Genomic DNA, 20,480 nt, shown 5'->3' with positions numbered 1-20,480 from the left:
AGCTGGCCTGAATGTCATAAACTTCTCTCACCACTATCCTGCAGGAAAATCAAGTGGAGCTGTGCTTGCATTTCCAAGTGCTTCTGTACGTGAACTCTAAAGCCCAAGGTGGATTCCAAAAGCATAGTTTTTGATCAACTTTAAAAAAGAAAAGCATCTGTGTTTCATACCAATAAAAAGTCCCCCAAGCTTAAACGCCTTGGTTTAAAAGTAGGCTGTTTTGGATCTGTCTATAGCCTAAGGATTGCAATGGAAAGACTCAAAGGTCTTAATGAAAATTTGATCATCATCTCCTGAGAGGGCAAGGCTTTGTGTGAGATTTCAGCTATGCCCGTCTCTTTGGGTTGGAACATTCCTTTACAGCTGCATTTCAGCTCCCAGCCAGAACAAAAATGAAACCATAACTTACTTTTTCTGCAGGCTCATTAAAATTGAACTAAATTTTGAGAACATTACACTGTAGCTGCATACTTCATAATAAACTGTTTATTTTTTCCCCGTATAAATGAGTGTGAACCATTAAGCTTTCAACAACAGCACCTAAAATAATGAGGAACACATTTTTATAATGAGGGTAATTGTAATTGCAGAATTTTCCAAGTGATGCAGTAAATTTTCTCTCAGCTGTAAGATTGGACTTTCTCTCAAATAGATGCTTTAGTTTATTTTTCAGTTATTAAGCTTATTACAAAAGTCACTGAGTGAAGTTTGGTGGCCCAAATTTTCCAGATCAAATTGAGTGAGGCTTCTCCTGTGCCTGAAATCTTTGAGTCTTTGAATGAATCATTAACCTCATCGTTGAAATCTATTGCATGTTTTTCATTTTTGACATCCATTTATTTCATCCGTATATGTACCACGTGTATACGTACCATGGTATTGGCAATTAGTGTGCTCTAAGAAGTATTTATAATGATAGAAGAAGAATCAAAACTTTGATGAAAAAAATGAATTGACTTCTTGTATGTGTTTCTAAGGATGTTTGATTTCCCTGCTGAGGTCAGGGCACGTAAGTGATTGTGCAGCATTTGGTGCTTCGAGTTAGTAGCCTTTCTGTTCCAAACTCCACCACCAAACCCTAACGAATGACCCTCCGGGGCCTGACTGCATTGCAAGGGACCCAAACAAACCTTCCCCATTCACTCCAGGTGGCATTTCTCCTCGCTTTTTCCTCAGCTTTTAGGAAGGTACACGTATGGGGCTTAGCTGCTCAGGCTGAGAGGCGGATTGATTTGTTTGTACATCAGTTTACCAAAGCAAACAGAATGGACTTCGAGAGAAGGGATCTCAGAGAGAGGCGAGGAGGTGATGAAAAGCCCTAAGTGATGATTCATAAACTGATGTGGTGATTTATGTAAGGGCTTCCACCCCCCACGCCCGTCTACCCACCGGAGTTCAAAGAAGGTTTTGCTTTGAACCAGCTCATCCCATAAAATATGCATCAGGATCCAGGGAAACATTTACTTAATTAACTGTCACTAGGCTGAGACAAAACAAAAGCGCCTCTTCTATCAAAATATGCCAGGAAATAAGGATAATACCACAACAAAGTAATTGTGTCAAGGATGTGAGCTTTGCACAGAGTTCTCCTGAATACAGGTTTGCTTTTTTTCTGTTTGACTGCCTTACCTATAGTGTCGAGCAGTCAAAGAACAGCGCCAGGGTCCCAGGCAAGTGGTGTCCATTTCCAGCAGACAGCAGCCCAGCACACCATGATTAGCGCTCCCGGAGTCAGGGCTTAGCAATTTGGACCACTAATGTGTTTTTGGGCTGCCAGTTGTGCTATGTGCATTAGTCTGAGTGTCATCCCCTTTAATGTCACTTTTAAATGTTTAATAATCTGATTGTGATAAATGGCCTGGACATTTATCTCCTTCCTCACGGAGCAGGATCCCATTAGTGAATGCAGTAATTTCAGGAGGGCCAGGCTTCCTTGCCAGAGTTCAGCTCCAATTTACCACGGGGGCCATTTCTCTCCATATCTTTTGCCCCTACCGGAGGGGCCATAAGGGGCCATTCCTCCGTCATCAGATGGAGGACAAGATGCCAAATATTGGTGCAAAACCCACTTCTGGTTGAAGGATCCCCAGCAGCCCTAAGGAGCTTCAATGCAGCCACCCGTTTGCTTTCCCTGCCTCTCTGGACGTGCAGGAATTCACCTTCATGATTCATGGCTGAGAGACAAATGTATTTTTCCTTCGGAAAGACACCGCTTTCTGCTTGTCTCACTGAAGCAAAAAATTCATTTAAATCAACAGGGAGATTTCAAGTAAATTAGACACAGCTTGTAGGTGTGTCTCACAAGATGGCACTGTAAAACTTCAGGAAAAGTTTTGCTACTTATGTAAATTATACTAAATTACTGTTGTGCTGTGTGACTTTTATCACCACTCCCCCATTTGTCCTAAAAATACCATTTTGCACATGTCTGGATTACAATGAGAATCCCTCTCATGCCGTAAGAACCTTCTTTCCCCCTTGTGTTGCCATGCCCAGGCTTTTCCAAAGCCATAGCTCTAGGCTTGGAAAAATGGCTTGGGACAGGCACGTGGTGAAGGACACGCCTGAGACTCGTAGCAGACGCTTTGCAGAAACACGTGGATTTAGCTTGAAGGAATTACATCTGATGGCAGTGCTGGGCACATGGGCCTGCTCCGGGTGTGGCTAACTTTGGCTTAATATCACACGCTTTTAACCAGGTGCTTTTTCCTCCTTGGCACCCGTGTTGAGCAGTGCAGTGAGATCCCTCGGCAGCACTCACCGACGCCTCTCCCAGGCAGCCCGTAGCTGCTGCTCCGATTGCCGAGGGGAGACACCACCAAAGAAAGCGGGGTTTGGCTGCCCCCTCCTCCCCTCCCTGCCTGCTGGGCACAGAGCAGCGCCCGCCAGCGGGGAGACATTTCGGAAATCGCTGCTGGAGACACACAGCCAGGAGGCAAGAGACACAACGCCGTGCACAGCTTGGTTCCCCCAGGACATTCGGGGTACAAGTTGGATTCAGCCAGGCTTTATTTAGCTCTGCCCATTCTGTGCTGGCGGGTGCCTTGCTCTTTATTTTTGTTGCTAGCCTGCAGAGAGACAAACAGGTTGGAAGACATTTACAGAGAATATCAGAATGAATGTAACCCTTATTATTTTGGGCAAGCACAGTCTTACAGATGGGAAGTGGTTAGCCTGAAGTCTTGCATTTCCCTCCCTTTTTCCTAAAAATGAAACATATGCAGCAAGGCTAGTGATCTTCCTCTGGTGAGAAAGTTATTGTCAGATTTCACTTTAAAGTCTGAGAGCCCTCAGAACATTGTGGCTGAATGCATCACAGCTATCTTTAGGCATCTTCTTGAGGTGTCTCAGCACCTAGGATGGCTTGGACGCCTTCTCTGGGTGCTGGCCCTTTCTAGAGGAGTCACCCTGGGTTTTATTCCTGCCTTTTCCTTGACTGTTGACATGAAACTGAATGCTTAACTGGCTTGTGCTGGGGCAACCTTGGCCTTTGCCATGTTTACTGTTAAGGGGTGGACTGACAGTTTTATTCAGTTTTGGAGTGCTTTGTGGGTTTCTTGTTTTGTGTGCTCTGAGCATCTGTGCTAAAACAGCTACAGCTTTATTTGGGCCCAGTTTCAAACTTTTTTTTGTTTTGTTTTTTAATTGATGAACAGTAGTTCATGTCAAGCCAATTAGCTAGTTGTTAATCCATTTTAAAATTAAGATAAAAAGAGCAACCTTTTATGGCCTATTATGAACTAAATCATCTTCAGCATATCCTCATTAGTTACACCAGCATGTATTTTCCACAAGACCAAGGTTTGGAGGGCAATGTGGGGTGCGGTATGAATCCACGTGCCTTATCTCAAATGTCATGGATCTGCTCCCACACAAATCGTTCTTTGCCTCACTCTTTGCTAGGGAAACACATGAGGCTGCAAAAAGAGGACGATATAAAAACCCAGCTGGGCAGGACAGCGTGACGGGTTCAGTATGGTGCAAAGAGCAGGGGCAGGAAGCAGCGACTGCCATGGCTCTTAGTGCACCCTGTGCCCCAGGGCATGGGCAGGTGACAGGTTACCCGGCAGCTCCCCCGTGCTGGGAATGTCCCTTTGGGTAAGGAACAGTGGTGTGTGTGCAAATATTTTGTGTGAGCAAGCACTTACTGGCGATGCTTTCAGACAAAAACAACTTTCCGTCATTGACCTTCCTTTTTCTTTTTTTAACAGATACAAGTGACGCTGCCATTCACCTTCAAAACAGAAACATAATTAGGTAAGTCCTGGGAAACTCAAACACATGTATTAGATATGTATGCTTATGAACATATAGAGAGTTACGGGAAGCCTAGGGAAGTCATTGCCATTTCATGTCAATTTTATGTAGGTTGTATATGTCTGTTTTACTCCACTTTTTCCCCCAAATGATTGTTACCTTAGCAACTGCCAAGTCCTATACATACACTTGCTCCAAGACGCAGAGCATAACTAAGGAAAGCACCAATGTTTAAGGAGTCTCCAGAAACACAATGTAAACTGAGGATATTTAATTCTTATAAATATTCACCTACATAAAAGATTCATTTGTTCTTTTATGTTTTCTAAAACACCTTCTAACAGCCAGGCAGCCATAGCATCAGCTTTGTTGCTCTTCTTAAGGTTTCCTGATTCTTAGGAAAAAAAAAAAAAAAAAAAGTATTTCGTTAGTAATAGGGGAGATGGGTCACTGAGTGGTGTGTGTGCGTAGTGTTGGGATTGTGTTGAAGTGGACAAGTGGGGGCTAAGGCTCAGTGTGCCAGAAGGTTTGCATTCACCAGTGGTGTCCATCTGAGATACGTTTTGATTCACACAGACTGTAACATATGGCATGGATGAGCAGGTTGGAATAAAACTCCAGTGAATTTTGAACCTATTACTAACCTCTCAAATCTGATTTTTCTGGTACAATTTGGAGATGAGTAGTTGGAAAACCAACTATCTTACTACCAATCTTTTGCTGTCTTGTTCTGCGTACAACTGTTAACTGTAAATGAGCGGTAACACTGCCTTTTATGTAGTAACTTACTATACGTACGTTTTACGCTTGTCATGTTTGGTAACTCTTGGTCTCCCCACCCCCAGCATATACACTGGGCAATCTTTTATCTAAAGAAATGCATGTCGGTAAGAGATGTCAGAGGAGCACATTTCAGTTTGTTCAAAGCAGCTTGTCAGAGCGGCCAGCCTTTATGCTTGTTTTCCAGCTGATTTCCTGAGATGCAATCAGACAAATGATTTACCCAAGGTCACCCAGCAAGTTATTGGCTAAGCCAGGACTGTAAGACCCCGTGATGTTCCTGTTTCACAAGCTTTTGCTTTGTTTGCTTGTACCATTCATGTGCCGAAGTCCCAGTACAGTGATTTCAAACTGAATATTATTAATATCAAAGAACTATTTTCTGTCCAGAGCCTTCATGTTTTTGTTTGTTTGTTTTGTTTTTAAACTCCAAATGTCTTCCTAGATCTGCTTTTAGCCCAACAGTTGACTGGAAAAAATCAATTCCTTCAGTTTAAATAACCTGGTGAATACACAGTGCGGGGGATATTTCTTAACTCATTTCATTCTAAATCCACCAGACAGCACTTCTGCAGGACATTATACCTGCTATACAAAGCGTGAGCCACTTAGAAGAAATAGGTGTCAGGAAATTACACCAAGTGGAATGAGTTTAATTTAAACTGATCTCAAATTGGATTTCCTATCCAGTGATGTAAAAGCATCAACTTCAGTCAATTTTCTGGAAGCCACATAGCCACATCAGTGGTCCTCCAGGGCAACCTCTTCTTGGGACTATTGCAAGTTTTACCTGCAGTAAAGGCTCGGTCACACAGGTAAATAAGGAAGCAGGAAAGGGTAAGGCTTTTAATTTTTAACCTGTTTGAGCCACAGTCATCCCATCTGATGCTAGCCAAGGGAGGGGAGAACAACATGAAGTGAAGGCAGAGGAGGAAGAAAAGCATTAGCATTCAAAGCTTCACTGCCTTAACTTTCTCTTACAGATTGCTCTGTCATAGGCAAAAAGTCAAAATCAGCATTTTAATAAAGAGCGTTGTGAAGAATTTGTTCCCCTTTCCTGCAGGTGAAACAGAATTGAGTCCTCCATTTCCAACAGCATTGTGGCATTCCAACACAAAGCTCAACCACAGTTTTATTTTATTGAAAAATAGCTTCAAAGTTATGGCAATCCTGTTATATCTTATTCTCTTTCAATCTTCTGTCCCTGTTTTTTTGAAAATACATTTCGTATCAAAATCCTTGGTGTGGTTAAAGATGTTAACAACATTTCATGGGCCTGCACGCTCCCTTCTCAGCAGAGCGTAAAGGAATCTGAATCCTCAGAGCTCAGTCCTCAAATGGGCTGGGTGGGAATGCAGCCATTCTCATTAAAACAAATTAAAAAGAAAAAAAGAGAGAGAAAAAGTAGAGTCTGATAGCACTGATGGGCTTCATTGCTGGTGACTGCAATTCATTCAGTCTGTTTGAGGTATGCCAGGAGGTAAAGTACCTGTGCAAGGACATCAGGAGAGGTAAAGCCAGGAGAGAATAAAAGAGAAAGAATTGTGTGTTTCATTACATGTGAGGAAAGAGGCAGAAAAGGTCTAGTTTGACGCCTTGTATTCGGAAAGTGAACAGAGGACTATGAGCTGCAGCTGGAATTAATGCAAAAGGAGATGTCTAGCCACATTGTTTCAAGGAAAAGAAAAAAAAAAAAAAAGGTTGTTTTTTTTCAGTTGGCAAAACCATGGCAGGAAAAAAACATTTAATATATTTTTTTTCAGTTCTGATTGCAGGACACCCTTAACGGTGTGAAATACAGAAATCCACATGGTATATTCTTTCCCCGTCTCCCCTAATGGTCTGTAAAATACAGCTTTTCAAGCAAGAGGTGAAAAGCAGAAGCTGTACCCTAATATATAACCAGGCCACACCTAACTGAATTAGTGAGTTTTCTTGGGTAGATAATAGCAGGAGGCCAGGGTGCCATACTGAGGCAGTGATTAACCTTGCTAACAAACTAATTAGCCTGCTTATGCACCCTGTGTTGTTTCACACTCCTCTACCTGATAAAGACATTTAAAAAATAATAATATTGCCATGGGACAGAAGAGCACTAATCCTCCTTAGCTTGCCCAGCTCCAGTTTGTTTGTAGTCCATCTCACTTAGATTTTCTTTTTATTCAGCCAGACACAAATAGTCTTGGATTTATTTTCTACCTTCAGTTTTTAGGTGCTTCTTGGAAATCAATAAGATGTAACGATTAAGAGAGAGGACTATAAGCTAGCAAATATCAGATATCTCAATGAGAAGCTTCAGAAGAAATTACTTAATCTCTTTGGCATTCCCATTCACACAGTGAGGATGAGCTTACTGACTTACAGAACTATGTAAGGGTTAATATTTGCCAAACTTTTGAACATATTTAAATGTAGACTATGGGGGAGAATAAATTTATGTTGTTATTAATGGATGAACTAAGCACTGTGACAGTAGCACTGTGTTAGCAGAATGATTTGAATACATATGACTATAATGTATATTTATTAAAAGTGTTTTTCAAAGGTAGCTGCTAGCTCCTGAAATGAAAGGTGCTGGCCTTAAGTCGTTATTATCATCACTGAAGAACTTCTTGTAGCGTGCCGTGCTTCTGGAGGGGCACGCACAGGCTGAATGTTGTAGTTTGTAGAGCCTGCGTTGGGCTGAAGCCAGAGAAGCACGGGTGCTTTCTCTTCCTGCTGGAACAATGAAGCATCCTGGTGCAAATAGAGCGGCTGTCATTTAGGGGGGGCTTTTTGTGGAAACAGACTTGGTGCAATAATCTGTGGATTCGGTGATCTCAGGCACTCACATGAGTAGTTCTTCCAGAGGAATGGAAGGAGAACTTCCCGGTGCCATAATCAGGGCTTTTCTGTAACCTGCCTTTAGGGTCATCACAATTTATGTCAGTAGCAACACGGAAGAAAAGAGATGAAAGGAAAACAAGACTTAACTTAAGCCCAAAACAAAAACCAATCCATATTCAGCTGTTGTACATGAAGCCTTTCTTTCAGGTTGGGAGAAGCCCACACCCTCCTCTTGTCCCACAGCTAAGGCTTCATTGAGGGCTTAAGGTGCAAAAGAGGCATCTTGAGCCCAGCTTCCCTCCCGTTCCCCTTCCAGCCCTCAGCCCTCGCTGAGCAGTTGTGCTGTCATTCACCAGTGCCAGAGGATGACAATTAACAGCTCTCTGCAGTACCCTGAGTTGATGCTGCTTCTGAACTGCGGTCCTTTGTGCAGCCAAAGTGCAATAGGACAACCATTTCAAGTAGGGAAAGGGCAGAGATAAAACTTAACTTTGTATTCCTAAAGTGTCCGAAGAGCTGGACGGGAACTGAGAGGCTCCTGGGAAAGCAAAGCATCCCAAATTCATCAGTCCTCTTTGCAACCAAAGGGGCACAGGCTCAGCAGCCGCCGCGCTGTCTCGGCAGGGAGAAGGCTGCCAACCCGGCATTCCTAACACGAGTTGAGCACTGGCCCAACGGGCTGTCAGAGCAGCGCTAATGCAAGTGCGGATTAAAAACTTAAAAGGAATACAAAGACTTACGGGCTTTCTCCAGAGCCCATCTTTCCAAGGGAAAGACAGGCTTAAGCTGCTTTTAGGATGGTGATGATGTCACATCTCATGTCAGACATGACTCCAGCATCTAAGCTTTTTTATACCATGTTTGCAGACTTTTTTTTTTTTTCACTTTCTGTTAACATGCTGGAAGAGAAAAACAAAGCAGAAACAAACAACCAAGCAGTAAATACATGAGGAAGAAAAAAAAAAGGGGGGAGTAAGAAAAGAAGAGCTCAGGTATGGATGGGAATCATGCCACAGTGGGATTTATTAGCTGAGTCTGCTGACATTGGTTTTCTCTTTCTGCAACAATTGGTTTTCTCTTCCTCTGTAAACCCTTGCCTGAAGAAGTGTGGTTAAAGGCACCTCAGGTGATCTCCCAAGTCTTTGCCTGAGCAAGGCGTCAGGCTGGAGGTGTAAAGGTCCTGGAGGGCATGAAGCCCTGGCCACTGGCAGCAGTGAGGATTGTCCATTACATCGGGCCAGGCGGGCAAACACAGCTCCTCCTCTCCAGGGCTATTTGCCGCAGCTCCCACACGTCTGCCTCCACTTCTGGCCACGAGCCCTGGGCAGCAGGGAGCCGGCACAAGCTGCTCGGGGACAGGGAGTCAGAGCGGGGGCGGCGCTGGCATCCTGAGGAGGATATGCTCCAAAAGGAAGGGGAGAGAGAGAGGAGTACAGGAGTTATCCGCTCCAACGACTGCAGCGGGGATGGAAACAAGCAAAAACTAACATCTTAATGTATTCTAGGCCACTACTGCGTGGCGGTACCATCGAGTATACAGCATGCGAGGCCGAAACAACGCTATGTAAAATTACCGACATCCATGGGATGAGCTCTGTGGGGAGGTCAGCAAATCCAGATGAAATTCATGCTGTACAAATCACTGTAAGAACTCGTGGCAGTTGGGGTGGGAGGGGATTATTGCTACTGTTTTTTGTAGAAATCTCCTTGTCTGCACCACATGTTAGCAGAGAAAAGTGAGAAACGTCTATTCTTAGCCAAAGATTTCTTTTGTACATATGCATTCAAGCATTGCAATCTTCTAAACATTTCAGCTTTTTGCTCCCCTTCCTAAATCTTCCAGGTTACAATATGGTTATGATATGACAGGCGAGATGTGATTATTATATTTTTCCTCTATCACCTTCTCTCTATCACCTGTGAAATGAAACATTACGTAGGTAAGCGATCTGCATGCTTGATATTTTCATTCAATAAATGGAAAAGGGAAAAAATGAAAACAGGAAATTGTGATTCATGGAATCTCTTTGTTCTGTTGATCTTATACACTGAGTAGTAAGTATTTCGCTCATTTTAAGAAAAAATCACTTCTCGTTCCGTGTTTCTTCAAATATGTAGCACTTTTACTACAGGAGTGAGACATCACTTAGAAGCTGGATGTTTATCCAGCTCCCAAATTTAGTTTTGTGTACTGCTGCTATTGCCAGTGCAATTCCCAAGAATTATACCGTCTCTTTCCACAGTTCAGTGGGAAGTTTTTCCATCTCTGCTTTTACTTAGTCGTTTGTATTGTAACAGAGCAGAGGAGCCAATGCTGTGCTGGAGGAAGTGTGTGGAACTGGGTTGTACTGTGCAGTTACAGTAGCCAGAGACCTGACCCTGATTTTTATTATTATTATTATTATTATTATGGAAGTGGCTTCCAGGGTCATTTTTCACCAGGCACATTCAAATACTGTTAAGCTAAGACACAATGCAATAAATAATTTTTTACTGAAACTACATTGAAATCCATGTTCTACCTTCCCATCAAAACTTCATCAAAATCCATGCTGTCCCTGTAAACTTTTCCTTTCTGTTAATTCTTCATTCATGTAACCATGCACACTGCTTTTTTAGGCAATACTTTTTCCCTTTCTACTTGTATCTACCTGATTTATGCCTCAGTTCTGTGTTTGTGGTGCTATCAGGTTGTTTGTTTTTTTTTTAGTGAAGATGGCTGAGGATAGCAATCAATTGATGCAAGCTCAGTGAAACGTGAGGGCATGATGATAGGTCTTTACCCTCTGGCCAGTTCATACACGTTTGCCAAGGCAAGATCTCGCCCAGGTCAATATGTGGCAGTCAGGCACTCAAGGACTCACAATTTCTTCACATAAGACCTTCCTTTAAATATCATCCAAACACAGACCACATAAAGCTAAGTTATGAGAGCCCTTGGGGAATCTTATTATCCTCTGAGCTTGAAAACTATCATTTCTATCCTATTCTTAAGAATAATAGGAAACCTTGTTTCCTAGCAGCTGCTGGAGCTGTAGGGAGATGCAGTGGCTTTTGGTCTAGGGTTATTCTTATATCAATCATAGTTTCTCTGAGAAAAACAAGATGAGGCCAGTCCTGCCAGTAGTCTGTTCTGGAAAAGGCCCTCTCTCCTCCTCATCTTTGACCAGCCTTTGCAGTTTTGAGCTATCTGTTTCTGGCTAATAATTCTGAACAAAATTACTTCAGCATTTGCAATACAGTAAGCATTGATCAGCGAGCGATGGAAAGTCGCCTGTATCTTTTCTGGCACTACATGGTGGGATCTGCCTTACATTTATGTAATGTCTTCCCAAACAGTTAGTTCTAATCTGCCTACCTCTAAACATCACTTATTCATGTATTTCCTACAAATATGTTTATTACATTTTGGGGAGGAAAAATCTTCCCTACAACCATTTCCACAATCAGATGGGATGCTGAGAGGTACCTGGAGTGCTTAACAATTTATGTATGTTTAAGGGTACTCAATTACATCATGCACTGCAAAATTAACAATGCTTATAACCAAAATATTTATCACAAGAGCACTGAAATGTTTTCCTGGTTGAACAGATATGATGGCTGTTGTAATGGCAAAGCATAAATGGTTCTGAACATCTTGAAGTGGCAGACTGAGAAGCTGCGATATTTCTCATTTTGTACATTGATAAACAGAGCTGCATTATGAACACTTCTCCTGATGGCAAGAGATTTGTTTCCAGTAAGACTGCTGCCTTCATCACCTTAGTCTGAACAAAATAAAATAAAAAAATGTTCTCAGGTAAGCCTGAAAGCCTTCAGGATAAAAGCCAGCAAGATGAATGAGCACAGACAAACCACCATAGAATATGAGCTTACTTTTTCAGTAGTTCAAAATGGGATTGAATCCTTGCCCTGAATATCTCGAGATGACCATGAAAAGAGTAAAAGGGAGATTAGAAATGCAGATTTTTTTTATTATTATTATTTGCATCTGAATGATTCAGATGGCTTCTTTCCTAATGAGAGATTCTTGGAAGAGGAACAATTGCTCTTTCTCTGTAACACATTTTTTCAGATACATGTCATGCCCTGCATTCAAGAGCCACCAAAAAATTCTGAAAAGCATGCAGGTTTCTCTGTGCTGCCTCATGTTTGGTTTTCCTTTTAGGCTTTATAGATCTCTTGTAAGCATTGCTCCTGGGAGTAAGTCAAGCAGTTTAAAGAAACCGAAGAAACATGACAGTGAAGAAAAGATTGCTAAGAAAAGCAATGAGAGATACAGAACGCCCCTGTGATATTGCAGCCCAGAGCCCAGGGTGGAGGTCACTTTGCCATTTTGTTTGCTGCAACTGTCTGTGAGGACATGGGAGGAAAGGAAAAAGAGATTTGGAAAACCCCAGACAATATTTAGGAAGTTGGCAATATATAAAAAAGAAGTGTATATAGAAATAACGGGCTGTACGATGAAAGTCTAACATGTACCTGAGCAAGGCTTCAAGGGAAGGCCATGTGAGGTGAGAGGACAGCAGTGCTGGAGCACCTGTCGGTTCTTTGGAAATTGAAGGCAATCAATGGGAATGCCATGAGCTGGGAGGAAACGTCATCTACATTGAGGTATGTGATCACAGTCTGGAAGTGTTATAGAAATCTAACCTTCAGCAACTTGGTGCAGGACACTGAAACTGGTCTCCTTAGGACAAATCAGTGGTACATTTCTTCTAGGATATTTTACGTGGGTTAGCAGGAAAATGACAAGATATAAATCTCTTGAAGACAACCATTAGAGATAATTGAGAAATAGATGATACAAGGAATGATGAACTCGGTAGCTGATACTGAATTCACATTCATCTGTCTCATCAAGATCTATAATTATACAAAATTACAAATTAAGTGTACTTTCATTAGGCTCACGTAAAAGGAAATGGCTTTTCTAATGATACGAGTAAATTTGCACTGGAGGCCCCTCAGTACCTGAGCCAAATCTTTTCTGGCAGCTTAAAAGGGGCCCCTTTACCTCTTAAAGGTGAACTGGAAGATCTGAACCCCACACTAAATTTGAAAGTACATTAAGCAGAACTAATTACACTGAATCCTCCCCATAGCCTATCTCGTGTTTTCTCTCTGCCTCCAGGGCTCCTGTGTCTCATTTGTGAAGTAAATTAAGGCCATTGTTCTGGGATAAGCCACTTGTTTAAGCTCTTGAGCTCAGTCTTGGGTATAAAAGTGGAACACTAAAATCTAAATAAATAAACAGAGTTATTTTGTCTCTGCTTTTGCATAATAATCTTATCATTCTCTATCAAACACTTCTCTTTCTTCTATCCCAGAAGTCTCATACTGTTCAGTCAAACAATATAAAGTACGTTCAGAGAAGAGTTCAGAGAGAATTCCGTGATTCTGTGAAGAGTAAAAGAGAGAAACAAAAATATTTCTCTGAAATATTGCCTGATACTCCTCTGAATTGCCTGGATTCTTCTCTTGGTGTGAAATGCAGGCACATACCTGGATGTAAAGCTTGAGGCCAAATACACCAAAACTTGGCGTAAACGTTTAACACAGCAGAAAAATTATTGCAGTCAGTTTACGTTTTTATTGCTTAATGCTAAGCAGTCTGTGAAATACCTGCCTGTAGTGGACCACTGTACGGAACAGGCCCTACAGCTGGGCAATGTTTCATTGCCATGTTTGTGTTATCTTAATGCTTAATGTGGAACGAGGTAGCCCTCTTCAAATCATCTGGAAATATTTTACTTTGTTTTCCTTGGTTTTACAAGTAAGTCAAAAACAACTTTAGGAAAGTTTTAATGTTGCAGAAGTAAACTTTAGAATCTAAAAAGTGACAGAATTAATGAAAGCAACATCAACTTCAGAGCCTTGCCCACTTGCATTAAGAAAATCATTACCTTGTATACCTCAGCAAACTGCATTCATGGAGAATTATCCAGTGGGACAGAGAGCTGCATCTTGCAGCTGTATGCAATGTGTGAAGAGAGCTGAGAAAAAAAAAAAAAAGTATGAGTAATATGAGTGATGAGATTATTAAAGTAGTGTTTTGAAAGCTGGGAATTTAAGGGATTGTAGTTTTGCCACTGGCTTCACTGGAGTCAGGATTTCATCCAAGAAATCTAAGTCAATTAAAATACGCTGAGCCGTTATGCCAATGAGATAACTGTAGAGTCAAAAGAATGACACATTTGATCAGATGTAATGTGTACTCATATAGAAGGAAAAGTGTGCTTCCTTAGATATCTTAACTGTAGGCTGCAATGATTAAAAAAAAAAAAAAAAAAAAAAAAAAAAAAAAAAAAAAGGAAGAGGACATTTATAAAGCCATAATGTCACTATTTTTTGATTCTTGATATCTTCTGCTCAGCTTTAAAATACCATACTTTCCTATGGAATTTACCCTGAAATAAAACAAATATCATAGCTGCAGAATCCTTTACTACACAGAGATATCGTAGGCAAGCAAGGGTCTCTCAAAGGTTGGTAAAATCAAATATGTATCGGACATCAGTCTAATTCCATTAAAATAGAGTTTTAGAAAAGATGACTTAAAAATAATCCCTTCTTGCCAGAAAATTCCCTTTTGCCACATCCTCCTCAGGTTGCATCATGCAGCTCATTTTCTTCCTGTAATCCTACCGGTCTCCTGTGTACTGCAGTTAAACAAAATGGAGGATTATGAAAGCAAGGAGCTAAAACCAAATAGGCAATTTGCAAATATGAACCGAATCGGGGAAGGTATTGGATATAAATATTGCTTCAGCTGAGGAAATATTAATTTTCTCTGTTTTCTAAAAGAAGAGAAACACCATGAAGGAAAGCAAAAGTCAAGGTGTGAAAGGACAAAGGAAGGAGAGGAGTGTGCCCTCTTACTCCTCATGCAGAACGTAAGAAATATTGTCAATATTTAAAACCTCTTTTACTTACTGCTACGAACAGAATGCTATCAGCAGTCAATCTGGAAACAAGGCTTTTCAATTTTCAGCACAAACCCTAGATTTTTCCCTTGCTAAGTGCCAAAAACAGTCTGTGTAAATATGCTTTGCTCTCAGCAGTTTGCAGATGAGCAGCAGGCAGCTTCTGGTTTCTGCACGCTGTAGGTGAGAAGCCCATCACTTATTAACAGCTCTGTTGACAGAGTCACCTGGAGCCCCCTTCATTGCTTTAAATCTAGATTTATCCCTAATTGGTCCAAACTTGGGTTCTATGCCCTTCCCAAGAATTCGTATTAGGGCTTACATTTTTGTAGCCATTCCTCAGCATACCAGCTTTTATGTAGCTAGAAAACCTAACTGTGGGCTTCAAAAGGCGAGTTTTAATTCCTCAAAATATTAAAGAAGAGGAATCTCATAAACTTTGTTGTCCCCTACTCTGCCAGTGAGTTTGCCCCACATGGATAGCAAGGACAGAGCACTCTGAGAAGAATTTGTCAACTCTTTGGCTTGCCTTTTTTTCTGTACCCAAACCTTCAGCAATCCAATGAGTGTTTTTAGGCAGCTCTTTATCGTTTAAGAAAAGACAGCAGTGCAGTTTTATGACTAAGCACGTTCATTTAAGTGTTGGCAAACTGTCCAGATTAAGTGTTCGTTTCATACATGTATTATTCTTGGGATCAATGCTTGGATGGCTAATTTGTTGTTACACAGTCTGTTGTGTATTGTCTTATTCCATGCCAGGCCTTTATAAATAGAAAGAGTAACTCAGAAAGGAAAAATGCTATAGACAAGCGGGCATAAGAAATGAATATTACTTTCCTATATTCTCTAAGAAAATTATGTATATATACATATATACACAGAGCCCATTTTTCTAGAGATCTGGCCATTTTCCTTACAGAGGGAGAAAAATGTAAAGCAGTGCTGGTTGTTGGCAGCCTTTATGCTCACTGTTGCCCTATCTGTTCCTTCTAACTGCGTTTCCTGTATGTACCGAGCTGGGTATGGCCAAACTGTAAGTTAGTTTGTAAGGTTAAAGCTAACCTTTCATCCTGTTTTGTGGAGACTAGACAAAATGGTTTTCTTCATAGTAGAGCAGCTGACTAGTTTAGCCTGCCTGAGTAAGTCATGTTATCTCTCTGAATTCTGTTTTTCTCAGTTTTAAAATAGGCATAAGTACCACCTGGTGTTTTTCTGCAAGTGTTTTAGTCCAAGATCCCAACAGTTTAAGGTCGAGAAGAACAGGCTTAAATGATTTGATGGGTTGGGGAGTTTGCATTGTTATTCAAATTCTGCTCTTCTGCCCTGAAATGGAAATTCCCAGAAATTAAATACCGTTTCTGTTCAGTTTGAGCTGTGTTTAAGAAATAACTGATAATGATGACAATGGAAAATTTCTCTCTTCAGTGGCTTGTTTCTCCATGTTACCGTAGTTGCCATCATGTCTTTAGGCAGTTGCAACCCTGATTTCAGTGCTCTCTGCCAGCCATGTGACGTTACATGGCAATGCAGATGCAGTTGCTCTCTTTCTCCTTTCCTCTCCCAGACGTGCTTTTCTATGCCAGTTCTTGTTCACATATGTTGCAGCAGAGCGATATAGCAGCTTGGTGGAAGAAGGAGGCATGGGGACCAAAGACTTCTGAGACACATGTACACTGCATGTAGCATTTCTGACCAGAGTCAGGACAGGAGGAACATCACTCATCCTTCACCTCACCTGGCATGCTAGGTGATTAGCTGTCAATGCATCGTAGTCTATGAAATCATTTCAGTAAAACAGGGACCAGCTCCAACCTGTGCTTAGAACTTACGCAAAATTTGAACTGAGTCTTGCCTGAGTTTTTTCTGTGTCTGTCTGATACTTCAGCTGATGAAGAAAATAATAATAATTAGAGTTTGACCAATAAAAAGTGTTACTTTTACATTTCTCAATTTTCTAACATTTTTTTTTTTTCCTTCATTCAATCTCCTCCTACTTCAGGGGGATTCCAAAGCCAAGGAGTGAAGAAAAAAGTCAGGGCTGAGTAGGAAATATATTCCTTGGGTGAATCAACTAAGCGCTGAATCAGCTTAGCTTTTCCAGAGGTTTTTGTTGCAGTAATTAGGAATTTGCCTAATTCTCCAGGTTTACTTCTCCCTATCACTGTGTCAGAAAGCATACTCTCACTCTATTGTTTGTCTTTCTTGTTTAAATCATAGTGTCTTAAGTGAGGAAATGCTCGCTGTGTATGTATATACAGTGTAAATTTCAGCAAAGTTTGTGAGTGTTGGGTGTATGCATATTTAGGTTCAACTGGTTGCAGAGAAGTGAATGTGCAAGTGTTAGTTTTAAATGAGCTATTATGCTTTGAAATCAAGCTCACAGTTCAAAAAGGATCAAATTTAACTGAGAGTTAATTTCCAAATAGGCTATATTGAATAACACTAAAAACAAAAAGAAGAACAAAAGTCCTGGAGATCCCAGGTCACTGAGAAACCGATTTTCAGGTCTTCCCTTCTGCTTATTCATCCAACTGCTATTGAGATTTATATGGTGTTGGGAAAAGAAAGCACATTGATCCACTTGTACATGCATCAGATAAGGCTGCCAAGTGCAGTTAAATCCTTCACTCTATCTTTTAAAGTCAACCTCGAACTGAGCACCAGGCAAAGTACCAGTTGCATTTCTTCAGTCAACCAATACCACATTTCATTCTCTCTTCTGGACCTGATGCCTTGCATTTAAGAGATTTTTGCTCCCTTAGTCCATTCTCATTGCCAGCAGCAAATAGCTCTTCCTTTGTTGTTCTCCAAACCCATTGAATTCCAGAGTTTTATAACCCAGTGCGTGAAGCATTGCCAGCACCTGGGCATTGTGCATCTGCAAGGCACACTCAGAAGACCGTAATCTTGCAGGATTTTGCATATGCCTAGGTAACTGCCTCGAAACCACAACATCATCATAACATCATCATCACAGTATGGTGACTACAAGGAGGTGTTGCAGTTGTAATGTTCTGTGCGACATCGTAAAGCTTGGTGACCAACACCTATTTGTTCCCAAGGTTTTATGTAAGAAGATGAACTAATGATCTGACTAAAGATATGAGATGCTAGCAGTGTTATTTCAGGTGAAGCCAAGTACTTGCTTGCTGTGTTTGCAGTTACCATATTTGTCTCTAGCAATATGAAAGGCAGAAGGATTTACATTTACTTAATATTTATGGAGAATTCTGAATTAAGGCTTTGTTTACTGTCTGAATGTTTTATTGTCACATATGTGGACAAAGATAGATTTAGAAGATCTTTCAAAATGTGGGTTTCTTGAGAATCATTTAGCAAATTCCTAGAGAAAATGTCAAGATACAGAAACTGAAGGACTGTGGCAGCTGGAAAACTAAAGAAGTTTTAGTCTGTGGTTAGAAAGCCAAGAAATCAATCACAATTGTTAAAAGTTGCTGCAAGAAGGCACTGTATACGACAAAGGAAAGGGCACACTCAGAATACATCACAGAAAAAAAATGAGCAGAACATCTTAGGGAGGATGTGATGTTCTCCAATTCTTATTCTGCTGCAGAGCAGGAACAAAGCAATGACAAATGGGAAGCATTTAGGTCACCTCAAGCATGCACAAGGAAACGTAAAAAGAGAATTAAAAAAATAAATAAGACGCATATCACAATTAGAGCTAAACAAATGACAAAATAAAGTTACCTATCATGATAATAAAGTGCCTTTTGAGATGGCATGACCCTTAGGGATAAAATTGGAAGACTCTAGATATTTCACTACTTTCAGACCAGCCAGTAATGATGAAGAAAATCACCCCCATGAGAAAGGAAGGAAAAAATAAATGGGAAAGAGAAGCAAGAAATTAAATTTCATCTTTCTCATGAAAGGCTTTTCATATTTAGATGTATGTCTCAGCTTCTCCCAAGTGATCACAGCAAAATTCCTCCTCTGTAGGTCTGACTACTTTTCTGCCAGACGGAGCACTGCGCTCCCTCAGCTGGATTTCTGCAGAGAGGTGACATCCAGTGACTTTTCCCCCCTTCTCTTCAGTGAATTTGATCCATCTAGGCAGCCTACCTGTTGTGGCTTTTCAGGAGCAGTCCCTTTTTACACAGCTGATATTCCCTGTTTCAGACAAATGCTGATCAATACACCGACGTATTGGGTCCTTCTGTTGATGCATCCTCTTGTGTGGGCTGACATCCTGCTGCAGTAGCATTGCTCCTTCTCATTCCCTCTGTTCAAGTGCTAGCTGTTGTCCGCACACCTTTCTGAGACTTTCCGTGCTGAGCACTCAGGATTACGCAGGGTGTTTGGAACAGGTATTTCTGCCACGGGTTGCAAGGATGAGTGTTGTAGGTTCATTTCCCAGCCATACGCTGTGATTTATTTTGTTTTGTAAGAAGGATTTTAAGGAATTCAAGAGGGATCTAACAGCTAAAGTGATGAGACAGGGTGGTGACACAGAAGTCATTGCAGATTAAAAATGCAATACAAACTGTAACAAAACGAGTGATAGCTAAGCTGTTTTTTTCAATGAATGAAGTCCCATCGTGGTGAGTGACTCAGCAAAGATGTCAGCCCCATGTGGCGGGGGGCACGCAGCTGTACCATCGTGACCATTGGCTGTGTATGCTCATTTGTTTCAGTACAGGATTCTTCTACAAAGGAACCAAATAGTGACTACCAAATTCAACTCTCCTCTTCTTCCCTGCAAATACGCATATGGCAGCAGAGCTAGGAAGCCTTGAGGAATGATTACCAGACTAGTACAGGAACTTGTGCAGGGAAATTCATGTGGCACTCTCTTAAGTGACTGGTATCAGCATGTTCTACTGCTTCAGTGAGACCATGCATGTGAAGTGTCATAGGAAATAGGTGTGCAGGTTGGTTAGTTGGGATTTCCTATCATTGCAAATAGAAAACCTATTTAGACAGCTGGAGGAGTGGCCTCATTTAAGTTTCCACATTTTTATCTAACTCTGGTTACCTAGATCATTTGTTTGGAGAACACTGATAAGAGCAATCTGTCAACATGCACGGTCACTGGGACAGTGAGTTCAGGCATCGGATCTTTAAATTAAGATTATATGACTTTCTTTCAATGTGGGGCAAATGTTACCAAACTACAAAATTTCACCCAGAATTTTTTACATTTAAATTAACCTTCGTAGCTGTAAAGTTTTGACATTTACAAGAGAGAGATAATTTTAAAAGCCAATTTAATGTGGATGGTAGTGAAAATATCCACATATGCCTATTCTTACCCTAACACATTACAGATGTGGACATACAAAGAAATCAATAGATTTCAATCAATCTATCTTAGTCCATTGTATTCCTTGCCTCAAGATGGTAATAAGGCAAGCACATCAATGAAGTTTCTTAAAAAGATTGGCTGTGTATCTGAATAAGAACAAAGAGCAGCCCAGCTTTGTACTGCTCAGATGACATTCCTCTAAGTTTCTCAATTTTTGAAGTATCAATACATGGTAACTTAACTCAATTAAATCTCAAGGCAGTAACGAATGCCTTGATTCAAACTAAGTTGAAATCAATGATAAATTCAATGAAATCAAGGTAACCTCAATGGAATTTCAATCAGGTCCAAAATCCTGGCGAGCAGTGGCTGCTGGACAAACTGCTGGACTGCACCATCCTTACGCTGACTTAATTCAT

The sequence above is a fragment of the Aythya fuligula genome, chromosome 7 (assembly GCF_009819795.1).
Source record: "Aythya fuligula isolate bAytFul2 chromosome 7, bAytFul2.pri, whole genome shotgun sequence".
NCBI lineage: Eukaryota > Metazoa > Chordata > Aves > Anseriformes > Anatidae > Aythya > Aythya fuligula.
Note: the sequence above shows the minus strand (reverse complement) of the source record.